General features: G+C 35.1%; 1 pseudogene; it reads right to left on the bottom strand.

Moving 5' to 3' along the window:
* Positions 1–5,126: 5,126 nt before the first annotated feature.
* LOC108540855 (probable ribosome biogenesis protein RLP24 pseudogene) lies at positions 5,127–5,593 on the bottom strand (annotated as a pseudogene).
* Between the last annotated feature and the right edge of the window lie 18,359 nt (positions 5,594–23,952).

Here is a 23,952-nt window from a genome sequence, read left to right as displayed (position 1 = left end):
TACATAAGATGCTAGAGTTGAGATGGAGAGAATTCAAGCATGTTGAAATGTCATTTGTTGGCAAAACTGCCAGAATTGTTGATAGATATTCGGGGGAGACAGATACATGAAAAAGAACAAAAGAATATTTCTAATATATGATTTTTGTGACTAGGTAGATAGGAACATTTACGGAAATGGAGAATAGATTTGAATAGGATTTAATATGTTTGGTTAAAGAAAGAAGAGTGGTATTCAGGTGAAAATAATAATTATGAAATAAAATACATCATTTCGGGGTCCCAAGACAAGGTTTTGATTGACATCATGAAATCTGAAGAGTTTGATGCTATAGTTTAATGCATCAAACAATGATTTGATGGAGCTGCTAAGAGTGAGTGCATAAAAAGAGAGAGAGAGAATTTTCCCTTTATGAGAGCTCTCAGTTCAACTACATTTATGAGCACTTCAGTGCAGTCAATCTGATAAAAGGACACCTCAGAAGAATAACCAGGAAAAAGAAATTCCAGACCAACTCCAAGATCCTGCCTCTCTAATAGTTTGCCACAGGAGCCCAAAATCTAGGAGACAGTGACAAGTTAGATAAGGGTATTCATCACAAAGCCTTCCAACTGAATCAAAATAAATTTGAATGCATCAACAACAAAGCAGGAGAACAGTTTTTAATTACTCGAGAAGCTTTGAGGTTAACTGAAAGCACTAAGGTAGAAACAGAACGGCTTCCAGACATTTCTAGAAGGAGTCTACCATAGTAAAGCTTTGTTCCTAAGGAGGCCTTTGCATCCAAAATACTCCCTGCAAAAAAAGTTTTATGATATTGCCTGTCCTATTCTACAGAATCAAATGCCTGGGAGGCATGACTTCTATTAAACACCTGGAAAACATGAATCAAAATTGCAACAGGAGCCAGACAAACTTCAGCCTCAGTTTCCACATTTGTAAATTAGGGCTCATTTCTCTGATCTTGCACAATTCTTTGGGATTTAGAATGTGTAAAATACCTAGCATAGTATGAAGTACTTAATAAGATCTCAGAAAATGTGATTCTAATCATGAATATCTCCATTCAGGTTTTAAGTGTGCATGTCACATCATAATTGTCCTCAAGAATAAAATATTATTACTCTATAAAGAGGACATGATAACTTACAATGTTCTTGAAACTCCAGGTGGTTTTCCCATTGATTATGCCTACATAAAAGTCAAAGATAATCTTGAAGCCTTCCCTCTAATGTGAAAATTTTGGAAACTAGATTTCTGCAATTTTTCTAGAAAAGTATTTTTTTCATTTTTTAAAAAGTGGCAATGGCATCCGGTATTGGATCTGTACATTTGATACTGGTCTTCTGAGTATATAAAAAAAAGAAAACATAAATAACCGTGCTTAGATTATGCTAGTACCTGTGAGATTGCTATAAAGCTAACGAGTCTAGAGCTGGAATTTAGAGTGCGGATATTCTTTATTTAGGCAACAAGAAGAGACCCTTGAACTTTCTCCATTAGGATTATTTCACTGAAGTCATCTGTGGATATTCATAAGATTCATGAACTCAAATGGGAAAAATAATTACATATTCATGTTCAACCACCTTTAACTAACAGGTGACTTTCCTTTCAATTATATAGACAACAAACCACAGAAGAATGGGCAGTATCTTTGTGTCTTACCAAGGAAAATTACAGATATTTTCATATTATGTTATAGGCATTTTGCAATAATGTTTACACTCACCACTACTCTGAAATTAAGGTATCATTTCCAGGCTATGTATTTAGATGAAAACACTACAGCCTCAGCATTTATTAGTAAATCTGTAACAATTTTTACTTTGAGAGTTCAAGAGAAAAATGCCTACTTGATGGACATGCTCCATGTACAGGGAAAGCTTCTGTGCCTAAGAGTGTGAACTATTGTAGCTCTCAGGTAGTGTCACTCACACAGGAAATACTTCTTGGGACTGCATGCTATGCCAGCACTGACCACCAAGCCCTTCCAGGTCAAGCTGGTCCCTGCTCTCACATCTCCAAAACTCCTCCCTTCAGGGTACATGTCTCAGCTTGAAATCACCACTACTGTGACTGGTTGTCCCTCACTCCTACTGAATTACCAAAGCCCTACAGGGTGGATATAATGTAGAATTTTCATTTATACTGCATCTCAAAATATAGTGCAGTACCAGAATTAGAAATAAATATGCAATTTAAAATGTTAAATACATTTGGTAAATTAGATAATAATTCATTACCCTCCTGCTTCAACCTCCCAGAAAAAAGAAAAAACCCAGACAACATACGTGTATGTGCATGTATGTATATGCATGTGTGTATATATAAGATATAATATACTTACATATTATATTTATAACATATATATAATCTTATATTTTATATCATATACTACATATTACAGTGTGATAAGAATTATTCTATTTTAGTATGAGAAAAACTACCTACTCCAACATTTTATATGTATGATATAATATATATGATATTTTAGTACTATATTATGTATTACATACATTTACATATATCACATATATAAAATGTCAGTGTAAGTAGTTTTCTCATATTGAAAATAATGAGGAATTATTATCACAGTATCAAAACACAGAGCATTCAAATCAGTGTTTTTCACCTACTTGTAACCAAGAACACTTTTGTGATTAACATGAAAATCAAATACTGTCTTCTCCAGTTGATCGTCATTGATTTGCAGAAATTACAGTCTCTCCTTCAAGTATTTCTATTAGCCGAGAAGATTTTAAGATGGTTATTTTGTATAGAATCAGTTCATTTTCAATTTTTCAAATAGGCATTATAAAATTGACTAAAAATTTTATTCTACCCCTTCTCCTTACGAATTCCAAAGTGGCCAAGAAGTACTGCTCTGAATAGCACCATGAAAACACAGAAAGATGACATGTTTGTAAGGATGAACATTTGAGAAATGTCTCCAGGGTTCAAAAGGCAGGTAATAATCAATGACAAACTAAGAAAGGCATTTGTCTCCACCATACTGTAAATAGAGGTGGGAGGGGAAAATGGTCACAATAGAAGATGTACTTGTTATATTATTGTGTTACTATGCAAGGACGTGGCTCGGCATCATTTAGTATAAGAAGAGAATAGATAGACTATCAGCTTAACAAGAGACGGTAAAGAACTGTTCTTCTCCAAATAAGAGTTATTTCATATATATGTGTGTATTATATATATTATATATTATATAATATATATAATTGCAAGATAATTAACTTTATGTATGAAAACATTTTTTAATATATGGACTTTCAAAATCTCAAGGTAGATTATCAACACACGTGTTAGATTTTCTGTTTTGGTATCCTGAAAAGGAAGAAAACAAGTACTTCTGGCCTCAATAGAATTCTAACTAAAAGTTGAGATGGAGCATGTTTTTTCAAAGTCCCTCAATTGCTGTAAAATTTAAAAGGAACGGTTTTTACTTGAACTAAACTTAAAATGTATAAAGTTTTATCTCCAACCTTTCAGGTTTGCTATAAAAGTTTTAAAAAAGCAAAGGGAATGGAACTTATATCTGCTATTAGCAACTGTAAAAATAGACATTCATATTTAACTAGAGCATTATGGGCTAGAAAGGAAATTGGTCCGCCAGAGGTTTTAAACATACACTTAGATTTTACATTTCTGTGATTTCATCAGCATTTGGAAAGTTATAAGGAGAAATTGATTTGTAAATAGTGGCAATGGAAGACTTATGGAGTTGAATAGAGCCTACACTTTTCTTGTGATTTAAAAAATGCATCTTTGTCTTTCACTTGTTTTATAAGATTTCTTTTCAATAAAAATATTTCACTCTGTTCTTATTCACCAATCATCTTGCTCTTTCTTCAGGTCTCACCTTAATTTTCATGATGAAGTTAACGCCTTCAACATTTTAACTAACTGGTCCTACTTATTTAGTTTTAGTAAGTGCAGTATTTACAGTAATATCAATTATGCTAATACTATTTTAAGTTTCATTTTGGGACTTAAACAGAATATTTGGAAAGTGGCTTTTTTAAAAAATCTAAATCATATTCTCTGTCATATGCAACTACAAAAAATTACAAAGTTAATCAAATAAAATCAAAGTTCAACAAAAATTATATCAAATTACAAAAATATGAACCCCTTTCCAATTATTTATGATTTCATCTCAGAACAAGTCTGATATGATTCTTGAATTAGGATATTTGGGAGTCAGTAAATCTACCAACACCTCACTTATTAGTTTTTTTTTTTTTTTTACTTTTTAAATGATTTTATTTATGTGCAAATAATAAACGATGTTGTACCCATAAATTTACTTTCAAAACAAGAGCTTTTAAAAGAAACACATAATAACTTTAAAAGGCACTGGGATTCCCCTGCTTCTAGATCATTGCTAAGCTAGAAAAATAAAGTTGGTTCTACCAGAAATCTCAAGTTAGAACTGTATATTCTCCAACGTGGAAATTCCTACAGCTAATTCACTCCAGGTTAAAGATTATTCAGTGCTCACTCCAACATCCACAACTCCCTATCAGAAGGGTTAAACCAGGGTCAAAACAGTCCAGCACAATGAGGGCTTCATCAACAATGTCGTTAGCTATCCTGAGCTTGCAAATTAAACCAAAACAGGAATACTAAAATCAAAATAATATTGACGCTGTCATACAAATTGTAATTTCCTTGTTGTATCCCCTCCCCTTCCCATAACATTAACAAAGGATATTTTACTGCAAAGAAGATTTTACTTTATACATCCAGCCACTAATTTTTGCCATTAGTTTTTATACCAAACACTGCCCTAACGTCATCATCCAAATGACGTAAGCATTTTTACGTCACAATTCACTCCATAGCTACAAGCAGATTTTTTATGATTTACATAAGTACATCGTCAGTGAAATTTAACACTGAAGGCAATCTAACATCCGTAATATCTGGATGTTTGTAGATGGCAATGTAGGAGAGATATATTACATTTTCATTTAAGTTGAACTACCCATAAAAAATAAACTAAAAATCAGCAGTTCCGAGTCTCCAAAGGGCATTTTCAAATGTACATAAAAGGAAATGGTTACAGAGATGTTTAAGAAGCATTCCTCCATCTCACATCCTCTTTAACTTTTGTATCCATTTTCTATCATTTTCTCTTCCACCTGCTACCCTTTGCCTGTAAGACGGGCTTGGAGAAGATGGATGTTTTGCTTGACTTCTTTGATATCCTAAACTTTTTGTAGCTCTTTATTTTTCTTCCATCTGTTCATTATAAATTTACCTGGCTTTTCTGTTTGATCTCAACTCTCTTCATTGCATCCGTAGATTTATTCCATAGCTCTCGCTGGTATTTGATAGGTTTTTCAAATTCTACGTTTTTCAAATTCAAATGAATTATCCACTGTAAGATCTTTATCAGCTGCTCTCCGGAATGCTTTGGTCCTCCAACTTCGGGAGGATTGTGCTTCTTTTTAAAGTTTTTATGACATTTAGATTTACAAAATCTGAACAGCTTGCAATCGTTGTGGACGAACATCATGTCGTGGCCAGGGTAGATGGGCCTCGAACAGAAATACTTCTTGATAAGCATGTTGAACCCACGTGGGTCCACACCGACCAAACACCCAAGCTTGAGAGGATGTCAACTTACTATTGTTAAAGAGGGTTCTAAAACACACAGTTTATATTACTTGACAACTATGAAATGGGAATTGAACGAATTTCCTTGAAATAAATAGCTATGCTTCATAATTTTCAGGTGTCTTGGGTCTATTGAAGTTTCAGGTCTCTCTATCTGGTTGGATTGCCAGTTTCCTCAGGGCAGAACTCTGTGGAAGTCAGTCACCCATGGGCCTTAAGCATCTCGGACAATGCTTGAACAAACAGGATCCCTACTTGCTCTTTGGCTGCCTGATATTCTGAATGCACTGAATTAAAACAAAATGAGAGAGAAGAAAAAGTGCATTCCACTTTGTAGCTGCTTATTATAAAGTAGGCTCTCTAATATTTAGGAATATGTTTACTAAACTTTCACTAATCCACTTGCACTAACAAAGACTATTCTAGGAATGTGAAGGATACATGTTTTTTTTTGTAAATGAAATGAGATAAGATCATCCAAAATGAAATTGCTAAATGTCTGCTATGGGAATAGATTCCATATTTTGAATTAGATGAAGTTCTGTTTATTTAAAATTAATCAAATTGTGTTTAGTCAGATGATTATCTTCCAAAACCTGTGTTCCTCATAATTTGCCAAAATCAATGAATAATTTAATATATCTGTATTCTAATAGTTTGAGATCTGCCATGGATTTGAATATATTCCCTTTGTAGAGAGCAAGTTTTATCACATTGGAAAGTGACTTAGTTTTTCGGTTATCTTTTAACGTTTCTGCCCTTCTGTAGCAGCAAACAGCATTAAAGGCTTTCTTCTATCATAATGAATAAAACAAAATCAATGCAGCTTGTATTAGTAAATGTGCAATTTTGTAAACATGTTGTTAAAGTAGACTTATTCCATTTTCTGCTGATGGGAATTTTTGGCCCTCAGTGCTAAAACCTTCAGCTCTGCTCTTTCACTCCCCAGCAATAACAACCTCATCCCCCTCATGAGATTCTTTCTTAACACCCTTATTATTCTTCCTGAAATCTGCTTTGTTGTTAACATAAAGCCACTGAGCTAGCGGCTGAATATCAGTTCTGTCGCTTAGTAAATGTATGACCCTTGGAAACTTAACTAACTTCTCGGGACTTAATTTCTTCCTCTGCAGAAGAGATGAAAATAATAGAGCCCACCTCCAAACATTGATCCAAAGACTAGAGGAGTTCACACATGCAACACCCTTGGAAAAGGCCCTGGCATATGGGGATTGCACCGTGTATATTTGTGGTCGACAGTAGTCTCATTTAGTCTCCTCCGGAATACGTATTAGTCGAAAAAACTCTAAACAAAGTCTTTGTCTCCTCTGGAATAAGTATGAGTCTCCTCTAGAAATGGAAAATCAGTTACTGGTATGTCTCTTATATGAAAGAGAGCAAACAGACAGTGCCTAATAAAGACACACTAATCTTGTGATTGGTTGTTATGCATTCTCCTTCAATAGAACCATGGGAAAGATGGGAATACTTTGGAATACTCCGCTTAAGAGCAATTGCCATGCATTGTTAACTGTCAAACAACAGAGGAAGAAACTGAGTCCAAAGAAGTTAGTCGAGTTTCCCAGGATCATACATTTACTAAGTGAGAGAACTGAGATTCAACCATCAGCTCAGTGGTTATGTTACCAGCAACACAGATTTCAAGAAGAACAAAGGTGTTCGGCTGGGCGCGGTGGCTCAAGCCTGTAATCCCCAGCACTTTGGGAGGCCGAGACGGGCGGATCACGAGGTCAGGAGATCGAGACCATCCTGGGTAACACGGTGAAACCCCGTCTCTACTAAAAATACAAAAAAAAAACAAAGGTGTTCAATCAACAATACATTGTCATTCATGTTTCCACGTAAAAGAACCTGGGGTTTTATACTAGAGACAGAGGCCTTAGGTTTTATTTAGGTTGTTTTATTAGGATCTTCCATAGCAATTACTTAAACTGCCCAATAAAAAACATTTACACAACTACAATAGAGTTGTACGTTTTTATTAAAATATATATCATAAATTGATTAACATCTGTCATATAGATTTATACAACAAATTTAGTTTTGGATTGCAAATATACGAGGTTTTACTTTTGTCCTGAAAAAGTGGATGTAGCTGTCCAGAGTACTCATTATATCTTTCTAGTCAAATATTCTCTTAAAGTAATGAGTCTGTTATTACTGTTTTACAGCAAAAGAGAGAGAGCAATGTCAAATTTGATCATGGGACACTTTGGTGACTTTAGTAATCCAGTAATTTTTGAAAAATATACATGATAGAATAACTGAATTTCCAATTTGGATCCAAAGGAAATAATGTCAAAGCAAGATTTCATTGCAATGTGCAAGACTATAGAATCTTTTTTTATCAATGTGTGCAATACACTCATCCCACATTATGCATCCTGCGTTATTTCATCCCATAGTAAAATTGTTGCCCCCACAATTTATAGACTATGTCATCTTAAAATTACATATATTGTACAAACTTTTAGAGATGTGAAGTATGTAATACTTTTTATTACGAATGTTTAAAAGCTGATTTAACCGAAGCCCAACATTTAGAATATTTTCAATATTAAAAATAATATATCTGATTTGTGCACTAACCAGTAACAGACAAGCCCTGTTAATTCATGCATTTGAAACAGTTTTGGAAAATGGAGTTACATATTATATGACTTGTCAAATTTCCATTAGACATAGGTAAAACTATGTATCATTCTATCAATATATTTTATTCTTAGAATCTAGATGGTTGCTAAGGTATGTCATCGTCGTCGTTTTTTGTTTGTTTTGTTTTTTAATGAAGCTGGGCTCAGTGGCTCAAGCTTGTAATCCCAGAACTTTGGGATGCTGAGGTGGGCGGATCACCTGAGGCCAGAAGTTTGAGACCAGCCTGGCCAACATGGTGAAACCCAACACAGTGAAAACCCATCTCTACTAAAAATACAAAAATTAGCCAGGCACGGTGGCACATACCTGTAATTCCAACTATTCGGGAGGCTGAGGCAGGAGAATCGCTTGAACCTGGGAGGTGGAGGTTGCAGTGAGCTGAGATTGTGCCACTGCATTCCAGCCTGGCCAATAGAGCAAGACTCCGTCTCCTCAAAAAAATTAATTAATTAATTTAAAGGATTATCTGGTGGATAGGATACGAAGAAAGAGAAGGAGAGCAAAGCCAGAGATGACTTCAAACTGTTGGGTCTGAGAAAATGAAGAAGCGGGCTGCCATGAACTGAGGTTGAAAAGGCTGAGTGTGGAACAAGTTCAGAGGTCACATGAACGGCCCTTTGCAGAGCATGTTAAATTGAGATGCTTATTAGATACACAAGCAGAAATGTCAAGTAGGCAGTTGGAAACATGATTCTGGAGTTCAACAGAGATGTCTGGGCTGGAAGAATGGATTCAGGAGTTAGGTAAAGTCAAGAGCCTTGATAGAATCAGCTAGGGGCGAAGATAAAAGGTAAAAAGAGGAATACATAAGGCAACAGGGAAACAAGCAGTCAAACTGATAAAGAGTAACTGGAGGTACCTTAGGGAGGAAGTTTGGGGATGTGGATGATGTTAGATGAAGCACTCAGAGAAGGGTGTCTGTGAATGGGCCAGCCATGGGGACAGTGTTCCAGGCAAAACCCACTGGATACAGAGGCTGACAGCTGGAAAACATCTTTGTCCAAAACACTACACAGTGCTCTTCTCCTTGATCTCATTAACAGTCTGATTCTTCCTCCTGTGTATTTTACCTTAGGAATGCCCTTGTTCACTCTTTTACAGTAAATGACTCCTGCTGTGACCTTTCTTTCTTTCAGAAACTTCCACCTTGTTCATGTATGAGATGCATATATAGAGATCATGGAAACATCAAACAGCAAAGTCCTTCTCCAACAACTTGGTTTCAGATACAAAGCAACAATCCAATATCAGAAATCATTTTAGAAATTGCTCGACCCTTTACAAAGCTCTGAACTTTGACTAATTCCTCAAAGACACTTATGTTTATATGGCTGTTTGTTTATTTATTGTCACCAGGTTGTTCAATGGATCTCTTGACATCATTCCTTCTATCATTTTGTATCCTTTGACCAATGTGCCCCCAATACTTCCCAGCTCACCCAAGCCCAGCCTCCAGTAACCTCCCCACTCCCTCTTTCTATATGTCAACATTTTAGATCTCACATACAAGTGAGATCATCTGGTATCTGTGTTTCTCTAACTGGCTTATTTCATTTAGCATAATTGGGATTTTACTCTTTTTTTTCAGCTGAATAATATGCAAATGTATGTGTGTACACACACACACACACACAGTTTCTTTATTCATTCATCTGATAGATATTTAGGTTAATTTTATACCTTAAGTATGGTGAACAGTGCTGCAGTCAACATGAGGTGCAGACTACCTTTCACACATTGATTACATTTCTTTTGGATGTATACCCAGTAGTGGGATTGCTAGATCATATGGTAGTTCTATTTTTAATGTTTTTCAGGAACCTCCATATAGTTTTCCATAGTGGCTATACTAATTTACATTGCAACTAAGAGTGTACAAGAAATTCCCTTTCCTCCACATCTTCTCCATTACTTACCTGTTGCCTTTTTGGTAATAGTTATTCTGAAAGATATGAGATGATAACTTCATTATGGTTTAAGTTGCATTTCCCTAATGATTAGTGACATTAAACATTTTCTCATCTAGCTTTTGGCCATTTATATGTCTTCTTTTGAGAAATGTCTATTAAGATCTTTGGTTTCATTTTAAATTAAGTTACTTGTTTTCTTAATATTGAGTTGTTCAGGTTCTGTACATATTTTGGATATTAACTCCTGATCATATATATGATTTACAATTATGTTCTCTCTTTCTGTAGGCTGTCTCTTCACTCTGTTGATCATTTCCTTGGCTGAGCAGAAGCTTTTAAGTTTGATTTAATCTGATTTGTCTATTTTTGCTTTTACTGCCTCTGCTTTTGGATTCATATTCAAATAAATTACTGCCCAGATCAACATCATGTATACGGATACTTATTATTTCAATGTAAACATACCAAAATCCCAAAAAAGTATTGTTAGAAAGTAAATATGCCACATATTTCCACACAAGACTGTGCAACTTGTATAAACTGTATTACATGATGAAAAACTCATAATGGTGCTCAAAACCTCAGCTGTCTATCACAAAAGAAGATGTAATCATTAGATTGCCTTATAATTTGAATTTTCCTTGATTAAAATTTCACATTCATACTTGTATTTCCTTACCTCTGTAGAAATAGTGTTAAAAGTAATTCCCCAGGCATCTGTGATTGCTCCAGAAATTTTTATATAAAACCAAATATATATACATACACACACATATATGTGTACATGTGTAAATACAGTGTATTTGTGACATATAATTTTATTTTGGATATATTGTCGTATCTTTAGTCTTCATGTTGTAGTCTAGGCAACTAAATAACCATCAAAGTGACAAAATAAGGGTAGCTTTACATAACTTAGAAATCAAGGAAGAACAACACAATATACTAATAAAATGTTCTCCCAATTTCAACTGGAACAATTAAATGATAAATTCCTATGTAGAGAAATACAATCATCTATAATTTCTTCATTTGAGGTCAGTTAATATGACCAATTAAACCTGTATTTCCTATTGTACTTTTCTTTTAGGTTGACAAAGAAAAAAAAAAATCAGAAATTCAACTAGCAGTTTTCCAAAATAAAACAGTAAGGCTTATTACCTTGACCTTAGCAGTTGGAACCCAATTTAGTATCTTTCTACTACTATGGTTTTCTTGTAAATTTTATCCTTGGTCACATCTGAAAAAACAAGTTTTTAGTTAACATTTAATTTTTTCTAATGAAATTCAGTCTCTAGAAGGAAATAAACCTGGCAGAAATAGAATTCCTACTTTTCACCCTTATGCTAGGCTCTAGAAATACTGAGGAAATCATCTGCTTTCAGGACTGTTCTTGAAAGTGACAACTTGTGCACACTTGAGCCACATCTCCCCTTCCCAGCACACCTGAACCCCAGGTCCCGTTGTTGATCTCCCTCTTCAAAGCAGCTCTGTTATCTTCCTGAAACTGGAGAGGGAGAGGCTTACTCCTATTTTCAAACCAAACACAGATTTAGACCTGAAAGGATTTAAAAATAACTTAAAAATAAAGTCCCAAAGCTGGCTTTTCTATGTTCAATCACACAACATTCAAAACAATTGTGTCCTCACTTGTCCCAAATGCTTTATTTTTTTTAAAGAATATGCAATTCACTTTCTTATTCCAGCAAACATCTCATTTATACTATCAATATGTCCAGGGTTTCGTAAAACTTAACAAACCACTCTCTGATATTTGAAAGGGCAAGCATAGAGTGGCTTCATATTTCAAACATATACGTCAAAGAGTTGCATAACATATATGCACAAAATAAAGTTATTACAGATGGGAAAATCTTTTTTTTTTTTTTCGTGCCAAAGGAACACATACTTCCTTCATGAAGAATTTCCTAAACAAATTTTGCCAGTTTAATTGCCTATAGAAATTTATTTTTTAAAAATTTCATTTAAACCTTGTAAGTCCCAAGGTTGTCTGTGAACGTGAACTTTTAAGCTAATATTTTTGTCACTAGTTCCTCTTTGTTATGTCAGAAAAGAAGAAAACAATTCACAACCATTTTATTTTTCCAATTTTGCTCAAGGTTAGAGACCGTCTCAACCTCATAGGCTCAGAAGAACACCTTTATTTTCCCATGAAAAGATAATCCTGAAGTAATATTCACAGCAAGAAGCCATTAGGCAAATACTGGCCCTTAAGGGCTAGTCCAATTTCCTCTGTTTGTGAGACTTTAGGAATTAAATTCAGACTTCTGTATATTTATTTTCATTCCTCAACTCTGTTCGTGGGTACCATTTTTAGGTATCTCTTGCCACTTGGAAATCAATAAGCAAAAGAGAGATTTGTAAGAGGCCTAAAAGGGAGAGAAAGAGGATTTTCTCTTAGGCTCTGTTACAGAATCAGTTGTTATTTTTCAGTCTGCAATAAATTTTTCCCATATCTGTATGGGCATTCCGCCCTCGAGTTTCAGTTCTCTTATTGCTTTTCTAAATGTCTTGAGAGGTCACTAGAAAATTATTACAGTTCATTATTATCCAGAAACTCCAGCTTCTGACATAAAGCAGCAGTTATTTTTAACTTAATCACAGACTAACATAGTTTTGGATATTGGAAGAAATAATGCTAAAATTGTACAGCTCAAAAAAAAAAACAGAAAGAGAGAGCCTGAATATGTCTTGAGTTTGAGAATTTTTCAATCTTGCTTTATTCGCAGGGATAATTTTCAAACCTGAAATTAAATAGATCAGCTGAGACATGGAATAAGGTTCTATGGAGGTTCGTTATAAAACTCATGTAGAGTCTAATCATTCTTCTTAATACTCATTTTTCCACCCACTAAATCATTACCTTCATTAACAGTGATTAAAACTAAGCCTCAAAGCTGGCAGAGTTGGATGGATTCTCACGTCCTTCTAATGACTACAGTCTAAAAGCACCCCACTGGGAAAGTGAGCTCTTCCTGGAGCCCATGGACACAGTAAACAGACAGCATAACATGACTTGCAGTGGGTGCTGATGTGAAATGGAGACGAGGTTTCAATTCTAGTGGGGGCTGGCGGGGTGGGGGATGGTTTCCAAATCTGTTCGTTTAAAAAATGCAACGCCTAGTCTATGTTTATTTATAGAGCCTAAATTCAGGTGTAAAAAATCAGCTGATAGAGTCAGGTTCATCAGAACACACCATATAGTAGATAAAAATGTCAGTAATTGCTCGTGTCTGTCTTTGACTGGAGTAATATCTTGTATGTAGCTGCAAAATTAATTTATTCAATAAACTTTATTCAATAAATCATTGGCAAATCTTGATTGCAGTGACAATAGTGGCTTCTAAAACTTTTAAATAAATTTTGGGAAACTATCCGCCTGTCCTGTAATGCAATATCACCTATAGTTTAAGGAAGGTAGATACAGAGAGAATATTTTCAGAAACTACATTACTAATGATAGAACATGGGAATTATTTTGGCATGAAAATAATTACAAATCAACTTTCGACCTTTAAAGTTTTATAAACATCGTAAAAGACATGATAAAAAAATTTGCTTCCTTAGTAAGTATTTCTTTAAATAGATAAATGAGCTGTTCCAAATGACCTCTTTATTTGGGAAAACTGATTTAATGTGACTGTTATCCACTAGTGACCAGTGAATTTACAACTAGGGATGATAACTGGGATTAAGAGAAGTCTTAAAATAAACACCTCCAAGGGGCAGAAAACACAAAAGAAACAGGAATAAAGTAACTAAAAGAAATTTAAAATTTTATAATCGAATGTGTTTACCTTATCTTCAAATATCCGAGTAGCTATAAAGGATTGAAAATAACATGACTATTAAGAAAAACATGTAGCATGATATTTAAGATAAAAGTTTTTTTTTCTTCTTGTCCTTTGTATCTTGCCCCTAAAAACTAATTTCTAGAAGTTATATGTCAGTAAGAGTGAGCAACTTCCCTGAGCTGTTATCATATGATGTCCCTCATCACAGTCCTGGTCTGCTGAATGATCAGGCTGGGAAAACAGATGGGAAAGAAAATCCTAGCATGTGTTTTCTGTGTTTTCTCTTTTAAATGAAATGCTAATTTAGAAATACTACTGCTTGACCCAATTGATGCCATAGCTTTAGGGATTAAACAGAAGTTTGTCAAGCGAGGTAGAATTTACGACTGTCTGCTCATTTGCCAATTCCATTACACTAATTTAAAGAAGGGAAAAATTCTGTATCTCCCTGGGATTTGTGTTCAAACAAACTGCAAATAAAATAGTTGCTTTGGTTCACCATAGTTAGACAATGTTTGCTTAGCTTTTAAGTTGTAGTCCTGTGGACCAAATTAAAAAAAAAAAAAAAAAAGGCAAAGCTGAAAAGAGATAAAGAAACAGGAGTAGAGAAGACAGAGAAAAAATAAGAGAAGTCACTGATGATTAACCTTGATCTTTAATCAAGCTAGAGAAAGAAAGGCTTAAGAGAAGGGGACATGCACAGCTTCCAAGACTGTGGGGAGAGTAGTTAGGGGGCCATTTTTAAGCAATAGCTTTTGCAGTCATCTGGTGGTCAAAAGGTGGCAATAGGTGTAGAGCAGATGATTTGTGGAGGAAGGAAATGGGGCGAGGGGTGGATGGTGAATTTCAAGTGGTGCAAGACACATAGGGGCTGGGGTGAGGTATGACAGAAAGGAGAGAACTTCCGATAAAGAAAGGAGAAGGGAGAACCATGAGGTCCACGCGTGGAAAATGAACCAGTGAGGAGACAGAGACAGAGCTTAATGATGTTAGGAAATAATCAGAGAGAACAACTACTCCAAAATGGTGGGATCCTTATTCTAGGCATAAGTAGATGTTGAGACGTCATGTCCTTTGAAGGGAAAGATTAGATTTAGGTGATATATATTTGTTGCTTAGAAGAAAAACACCTAAGCCCAAATCCATAGTGCTTTTCTGATAGAATAAGTGTTTCTTAGAAAACTTTATTCTTTCTCTCGGCAGTGGGGAGGGAATTTTGGGTTAAGTTAGAGAGATGATGACCCATGAAGCCTATTCTTGGAATTATAAAGTCCTGGATTTTGGAGGTGTTATTTGATTTAAAAAGCAGGATGGACTTAGGAGACATGAAAGAAAGAAAAAATTATACCACTGTGTGATCAGAAAAGCAGTTCATAGCTAAGAACATTCTCTTAAAATGAAATAAACTTTTAAAATCTAGGAAACCAACATTAGTTTAAAGATAAAATTTAAAATACCTGAAGAATGACTGAGGAAGATGAAGGTATAATGGTAATAAGATGCCAGGGGAAGAATATATACTTTAACAATTTTATAGCAACTCTCAAGAAACTTATGACAGCTCACATTGGTTGCCTGTAGGCCATGGAATTGGTAATGAAGACGTTCTTTTCATCATAAACGCTCTGTTTGTGTGAAGTGTTTTGGTTTAATAAAATGGCCATGGGAAAGAACCCTGAAAGCATGGAATAAATCCCCCAATTTTAAAGAGCAAAATATCTATGACCACCCACAGAGTCAAATCATGAAGGACATATAATGGATGAAAGTAAATATGGGATGAAAATCAAAACCTTGAGAAAAGCTCTTATAGAGAAGGTAAAGTCAGTCAAAATAAGGAGAGAATGACAGATGCAAATGTGGTCTATGCCTCCCCATCTAGTGCTCACCTTGCAAGAAATGAGCAGAGCCTGGGAGGGTAAAGGGGGAGCCTCTGCAAGGACCGTTTCAGGATTCAGAGAGAAAGTGTGAAAGCGGGCACTAATGGTGAAAGACCAAGTGAAAGATAAAGCAGCATTGTTTCCTGCCAGATGTCACTGCTAAAGGAGAGTGAATAGCATGATAAACAGCTGAGAAAGCGAAGATCTCTGAACATTAACAGTGAGGCTTTGAGGACAGTTCTGCTCCTGATACAATTCAAAGAGCCAAGATTTTTCAAACAGAAAGATGCAGGCTCACATTCTAAATCTGTGCTTCTTAGTGGCTGGAAATTGAGCAACGCCCTCCACTTTTCTCAACTTTAATTTTGTTACTAGTAAAATGGAGATCCCTGTAGCTACACAAGAAGATTCCTGCTAAATACCCGCCTTCCAGGTGTTGGCAAAGATTTTTGAAAAGATGTTTTCAAAAGGTTTGAAAAGATGTTCATTTCATGCACATACATGTAATAATCATGCACCACGTTTCAGTCACTGTCTTAGGTGCTGAGGATATAAAAATGAATATGACAAAACGTGTGCTTTTGTAGAATTTAAGATCTGGAACTGGAGACAGGGAGACAGTGTTTAATATGGAAGTAGTGGTAAATGCTGTTAAGCAAAGAACAAAAGGAAAAGGAAAGGTGATGAATGATGCTATCTCATCTAGGTCTGTTGGAATTGGCTTAAATAAAATGTGATTTAAAAAAATCTGTGTTTGTATGTATATTTTTAGATACAAAGCAGATGAGGGAGTTTCAGGCACAACACAGAGCACTGTACTAGAGGGGGCTAGAAAATGGTAGCCTTCACTGAAGACAAGTTTTAGAACAAACTAAAGAAAATATAAGTTGGTTGTTGTCGTGGTTGTTTTTTGAGGCGGAGTCTCGCTCTGTCGCCAGGCTGGAGTGCAGTGGCTTCATCTTGGCTCACTGCCACCTTCACCTTTCGGGTTCAAGCGATTCTCCTGCTTCAGCCTCCCAAGTAGTTGGGATTACAGGCACGCACCACCATGCCCAGCTAATTTTTGTATTTTTAGTAGAGACGGGGTTTCACCGTGTTGGCCAGGATGGTCTCAATCTCTTGGTCTGCCCACGTAGGCCTCCCAAAGTGCTGGGATGACAGGCGTGAGCCACCATACGCAGCCAGAAAATATAAGTATTCTTTTAAAAAAGAAAAATAATTTCATTAGATAAATCATTATTATTTTAAAGGTTATTCCAGATCAGTGGTGGGAGAAATACACTGATGCACTCGTAGATCATGACATGGTATTGGGACCAAATGTGAGAGGAGATTGAGTAGTCAGGGTTGTGGCGGGGGGCGGGTAGGTGGGGCTGAGACCAACATACTAGAGGGACCCTCGTATTGATTTGGGCAGCTCTGGACATTCTCATGAAGATAAGCACATTAAATGTAAGTGAAGTGAGGGAAAAGATGAGACTACTGTGTTATTTCAAGTCACGTGGGTTAAATTACATGAAATGAATGATTATAGGCTACCAGAAAATGGAATGAGAATGTCAAATATTAGAGCAGAACTTGAGGGTTGGGTTTTTTAGTCAGGCCTAAGTTTGAGCTGATTCCACCGTCCTAAGAGACCTTAGGAAATCTCTCCAAGATGATTTTTTCACCAGTGCAATATGAATATAATGGTTACTCAAAGGAGTTCTGATGAAAATATGGACTTCCCAAAACTTTCTATGACAGTTTGGGGAAGAAAGCTATCTTTTATTGTCCCTATATGTTGAGGGACAGGTTGAGACCCCCAGTAGTTTCTCACCTATAGAAAAGTGAGTGGAGCTGTTGGTAATGGTGATGATCATCTGAGAAGCAGAAGGATCAGTGAGCAGGATATGAGGACACGCCCATGAGCAATGGGATCTGTTTGACCAATGTTACCAGGTAGCCACGGTGACTTAAAAGCATATGTTTTATTTCTTAATTTTTCTACTGTACAGTGTGGACTGTCCATGACTGATATGGTGTTCTTGGAAGGTCTTAGAGAACTAGGCTTCCAGCTTTGTTTTGTCATTTCTACTTTCTTATTTCTACCTTTCATCAGGCATCACATTTTCTAGATCAGAAGCCAGAGGAAGAGTGGGAGATGAAATGGAACAGTGTCACTTAGTTTTCTGTCTTGAAGAAATTTCCCAGAAGCTCCATTTGTCTACTTAGACTACACCTCACTGCATAGCCCTAGTTGCAAGGGAGATCAACAAATGTGTTCTTTGCTGGGACGTATGACCATCAGGAATGAGGCCAGTGGTCTGCTACCAAGAAAGATGGATAAACGAATAGTCAGGCATGAGAAGGCTCAGCCATGGAGTTTCACCAAATGCACTGAAGATGATCAATTGGAGAACAAGGTAACAAAAAGTTTTGACAAAGAAAGGATGACAATACCAAAGCAGTGGTAACTAAGAGGAAAAATAGACAAATACTTGAAAGATGGAGCTTGGCTGTTATAGGGCTGACCACACATGCACTTCTGAGAGTTGTCTGGACTCCTCCCATGGCAATCTAAACTCCGTAAAATGGATATTTGGTCACCATTCAAAGAAAAGAAAAGGAAAACTTAGAACCATTCCACATTATAGGTCAAATGTGGTCAATAACGTTTTTTGTTTTGTTTTGTTTTGTTTTGTTTTGTTTGTGTTTATGTGTGTGTGTGTGTGTGCGTGTGTTTTCCCTGTGTGCCATTGTGTTTTATGTTAAGAAAACAGAGAATAAAAGCAATGAAGTAGCAAGCTGCAAATGATATCCTTCTGAGTTTGGGAGAAATAAAAGTAAACTTCTGAAGAGATAATTCATTCAAAACAGACAGAAGGTAGCACACAAACAAGATCCTAAATAAAGAAACCAAATCACGTATTATTCAAGGAAGGTTTATACACATATAATGGAACTGAATTGATAAGAAGACTTAAAGTATTTTTAGAGGCTGCAGGAAATCACTGGGATAAAGTAAATATCGCAGAGAATGTTTATACAAAGCACTACTTAAAGCCGTTTTAGAGTTTCAAGGAAATAAAGAGCATCTCTGTATAAAAAGTGTGGAAGAGGATAAAGCACAGTACACAGATCATGCACTCATCACAAAAACACACTCTTGGAGTGAAGAGTTTCAGAGATGACACTTAAGGATTCTGAGGAAATATGAACTTCCTACAATGAGAAAGAATGTTGCCAACTTAAAAGAATAAAAGATCATAATTTTGAAGATAAGTGAGATTCTGAAATGCCTTCAGATTAATACATGAAGGAAGGAAATGTATTTATACATTCATTTTACAAGTTTTAGTTCTAACTTAGTGCTATGCATACAATGATGATGCAGACATGGAGAAAAAGGAGATAGAAAGATGAGATGTTTGTACTGAAATTGCTACACAGTGAAATAATTTTTGAGGGAAATCATGAATATGTAAAAAAGTTTAAGACCATCACCAACACCTTGAGTCTCACTGAGAAGTCTAACAAGGATTTGAAAATCAGGTCAATAAACTTGTTCCTATAAGTTTAAAAGGAGATCAATATAGAAAATTAAAGAATATGCAAATTACTTTAGGAAACAGGGCTCAGTAGGACCTGAATGCAGCCTGAAAAAGAATAAGGAAATATCTAAATATGAAAACAACTAAAGAAGAGATGTTTATTGACAGTAGTCTTTGTTAGCTACAGAGACATAGATAAAGGAGCATTTCATGAGGAAAAGTTATCTGTGTCCACACAAATGCTGTTCAGAGGCAAGCGTAGGTGCCCTGCTCTTTAATTCTAGGCCTGTTGATGGATGGTGGAGTCTTTTCTTGGGAGAAAAATGCATCAGAGCATCTTGGCATGATCTCACTAACATGTCTTTTTCAAAACTATTTCTATTTATTTTGATTCTATACTCATCAAATGACTTTCTCCTTTTGTTTTCCAACATTGCTTAACTACAGGGAGAGATCTGAATGTACTGGTCCTTTGCCAATAAAAGTGCTCATCATGAATTAGCATTATCTTACTATTAATGACTGTGAGTTTGGTTAATTTTAATCTGTGCTGAGACTTACGTGGTTATAATCTCCCACCTGAAATAACAAGAAATGCAGACAAAATAAGAGAAGTGACAATTTTCACAACACTGGAACTCAGAAGACAAAGGAATATAGCTCCCGAGAGGACAAGAGGGTGCCAGGGTGAGCACTAAGCTTGTTCTGGTTTATGACCTTTAAAAAGTTCCCTGTCCACAGCTTAGGAAAGGGATCCCCAAGTAGCTCGATGCAGACTGTCTGAGCTGAGGTTGTGTAAGACAGCCCAAGGTCTCAGGACAGAGGACCAGCAAAGAGGGAGCTCCACAGAGTGAGAAACTCAGACAGATGTGGGTAGCTCTTCTGAGTCCTTATCTAGGTATTGATCATTGCATATGTGAGAGAAAACTGCCTGAGCCTAGGGGAAAACAAAAAAAAAGGAGGAATCAAAGGTAAAACTTCCTGGTCCTCAGACAGAGCCAGTAATAAGATATAGTTAGTCCTAGACTGAACACTGCCTAACAAATCTTAAAAGCAAGCCCCAAAAGGATTCAGTTGTTTCTTAGTAAATAACATCATTTCACAACAAAACTCAAGAATAGTTATACGAACAAAGGTACTCAATACCACATAAGGTAAAGTTCACATTATCTGCCACTCTACAATTCTACTCCCAGCAAAAATAACTTTCAATAGAGCCACAGTAAAGACTAACAGACATACAAATTCATCACGTAATTCATCACAATTAGACCTCTACTTAAAAGTATTATCCTATAGGCCAGAGAAAAATGACATCAAATAGAAACATGGGTCTATACAATAGATAAAAACCCTGAGAGGATGACTTCGTGACATCTATGTCATGCCTAGAACAGGAGGAGAGAAGCGGAATTACAGTATTGTAAATTTCCTATTCTGTAACTGATGTGGTATAATATAATCTGAAGGTAGACTGTGTTTTTTTTTTGAAAATACCTATCTTCTAAACTCTAAAACATCCACAAAAATAAAAGAGCTTAAGAATGAACTAACAGAGGAGATAAAATAGAAAATGTATATATTTTTATATTATACACACACACAAACACACACACAATGGCCTCAAAGAAGACTGAAAAATGGGAAAAACAAAGCAAAGCAAAGAAGAACAAATATAAAACAAATAGCATGATAATAGATTTAAATCTAACCTTGTCAGCCATTATGTTAAATGTAAGTGGTCTAAATATCATAATTAAGAGGGTAGGGATTGACAGACTGGATAACAAAGCAAGACCCAGCTATAAACTGCCTGTAAGAAACTTATAGGTTAAAAATAAAAGAAAAAAAAGTCCAAATGGGTTAAAAGTAAAAGTAAAATATTATATATATATATATATATACCTTCTTTTATATTCTATGGAAGCATAAACTTAATAAAAGCTGGAGTAAACATATTAATGAGACAAAATAATTTTTAGAGCAAATAATATTACCAGGAATAAAGAAGATAATTTTATAATGATTAAAGGAATCAAGTCATCAAAAAATCAAAGTTATCCATAATGCTTATGTACCTAATAACAGAGCTTCACAATACATGATGTAAAAACTGACAAGCATATTGTAATTGGAGATTTCAATGTTTCTCTCTCCTTAAGTGATNTATATATATATATATATATACCTTCTTTTCTATTCTATGGAAGCATAAACTTAATAAAAGCTGGAGTAAACATATTAATGAGACAAAATAATTTTTAGAGCAAATAATATTACCAGGAATAAAGAAGATAATTTTATAATGATTAAAGGAATCAAGTCATCAAAAAATCAAAGTTATCCATAATGCTTATGTACCTAATAACAGAGCTTCACAATACATGATGTAAAAACTGACAAGCATATTGTAATTGGAGATTTCAATGTTTCTCTCTCCTTAAGTGATGAACAAGCCGACAGAAAATCAGCAAGGGTACAGGAGACTTGAAAAATGCTGTCAACATAATTGACCAGATTGTTAGTTATAGAACACTCTATCCTGTAACATCAGAATATGTATTCATTATATTTCTTCTCAAGTTCACATAGAACATACTTAACTAGAAACTATATTCTGGGCTCAATTAATTTGAAAAGATTCAAATCATACAAAGAATATTCTCTGACTACAGTAAGATTAAATGAGAAATCAATAACATATCTATGGAAAATCATCAAATTTTTCAAAACTAATAAATTTTAAATAATTCATGAGTAAAAGGAAATTAAAGAGGAAATTAAAAGCATACTGAATTGAATTAGAATAAAACACAACATATTAAAATTTGTGAGATACTGCTAAACTCAGGCTTAGGAGAAAACACCTAAGAGAAGAATCTCAAGTCAATAACCTCAGCTAACACTTTAAGGAACTAGGGGAAAAAAATTAAACCAAAGTAAAGAAAGAAAACAATAAAGGTCAGAGTATAAACTTAAAATTAGAAAACAAAAAGCAATTTTATAAATCGATGAAACCAAACACTGTTTAAAGATCAATAACACTTATAAACATCTAGTCATAATGATAAGGAAAAAATGAAGGAAACACAAAATACCAAAATCTGGAATAAGATGGGTAAATCTACTTTCATTTTACAGATGTTAAAAAGATAGGAACAAATCATGATCAACTTTATGCCAATATCTTCAGCAACTATGCTCAAATAGAAAATTTTCCTCGATGACACAAATACTCAAGAAGAAATAGATACCCTGAATGTCCTATGTTTATTAAAGAAATTTACTTTGTAGTTCAAAACCTTATCTCTTAGAAAATTGCAGGTCCAAATCATATCAAAATATTGAAGAACAAATAGTAAAAATTCTACACAATTCTTCTAGAATGGATGGAGGTAGAAATACTTCCCAGTTCATTCAGTGATGCCAGCATTACTCTACTGCCAATACTAGATAAGGATAATACAAGAGAAAAATAGAATGTAAAAACTACAGACCAATATACCTCGTTAGATAAATATAAAAGTTAATTTAAAAATTGGCAAAAGGAATTTAACTATAAATAAAAGGATAATATATGATAATCTGCCATTGTTTATCCCAGAATTATAAAGTCTATTGAAAATTTGAAAAACAGCCAATAGAATCCTCTATATTAACAAATTAAATGAAATTATATGATTTTTTCCAACAGAGACATGGGAAAAAAGGCATTTTAGAAAATCCAACATCATTTTCTGATTAAAAACAAAATCAGGTACAAAACTCTCAGCAGACTGGTAATAGATAGATACTTCCTCAAACTGATCAATGGAATCTGTGAAGACTACACAGTTAGCATCATACAAAACAATAATATACTGAATAACTTCCCCCTAATATCAGAAACAAAATAAGAATATCAGGGCATAGTTCAGCAGTGCTGCCTGCTTCCAAGTCTCATGAGGCTGCAATAATGTGTCAGCTAGAGCTGTGGTTTTATCTGGAGCTCAAGTGGGGAAGGATCACCTTCCAAAACTGCATGGTAGTTGGTATCATTCAGTTCCTTGTGGGCTCTCAGGTGGAAGGTCTAAGTTTCTTGCTGGCTGCTGGGTGAAGGCAATCCTCAGCTCCATGCCAGGTACATTTTTCAGTTTAGCTACTTGCTCCTCAATGTCACAAGGGAAAGAGATTCTCCTTGCACGATAGGTACATAATCTTATGTAGCATAATCACATAAATATAATCAGCTATAATTGGTTACCTTTGCCATATTCTGTTGGTTAGAAGCAAGTAAGAGGGTCCATCAACACTCAGTGGAGGTCATGGGGTCACCATAGATTCTGTCTGGCATAAAATCTAAAAAGAGACCTGAAAACTTATACCCTGAAAACTACAAAACATTGCTGATGGAAACTAAGGAAGACTTAAATAAATGGAGAAATGTCTCATTTGTATACATTGGCAACTCAATACTGTTACAATGTCAATTCTTTCCAAATTGATCTATATATTC

The sequence above is a fragment of the Rhinopithecus bieti genome, unplaced genomic scaffold (assembly GCF_001698545.2).
Source record: "Rhinopithecus bieti isolate Rb0 unplaced genomic scaffold, ASM169854v2 scaffold_20072, whole genome shotgun sequence".
NCBI lineage: Eukaryota > Metazoa > Chordata > Mammalia > Primates > Cercopithecidae > Rhinopithecus > Rhinopithecus bieti.
The sequence above is the reverse complement of the archived record's forward strand: the minus strand, read 5'-3'. Positions and strand labels throughout refer to the sequence as shown.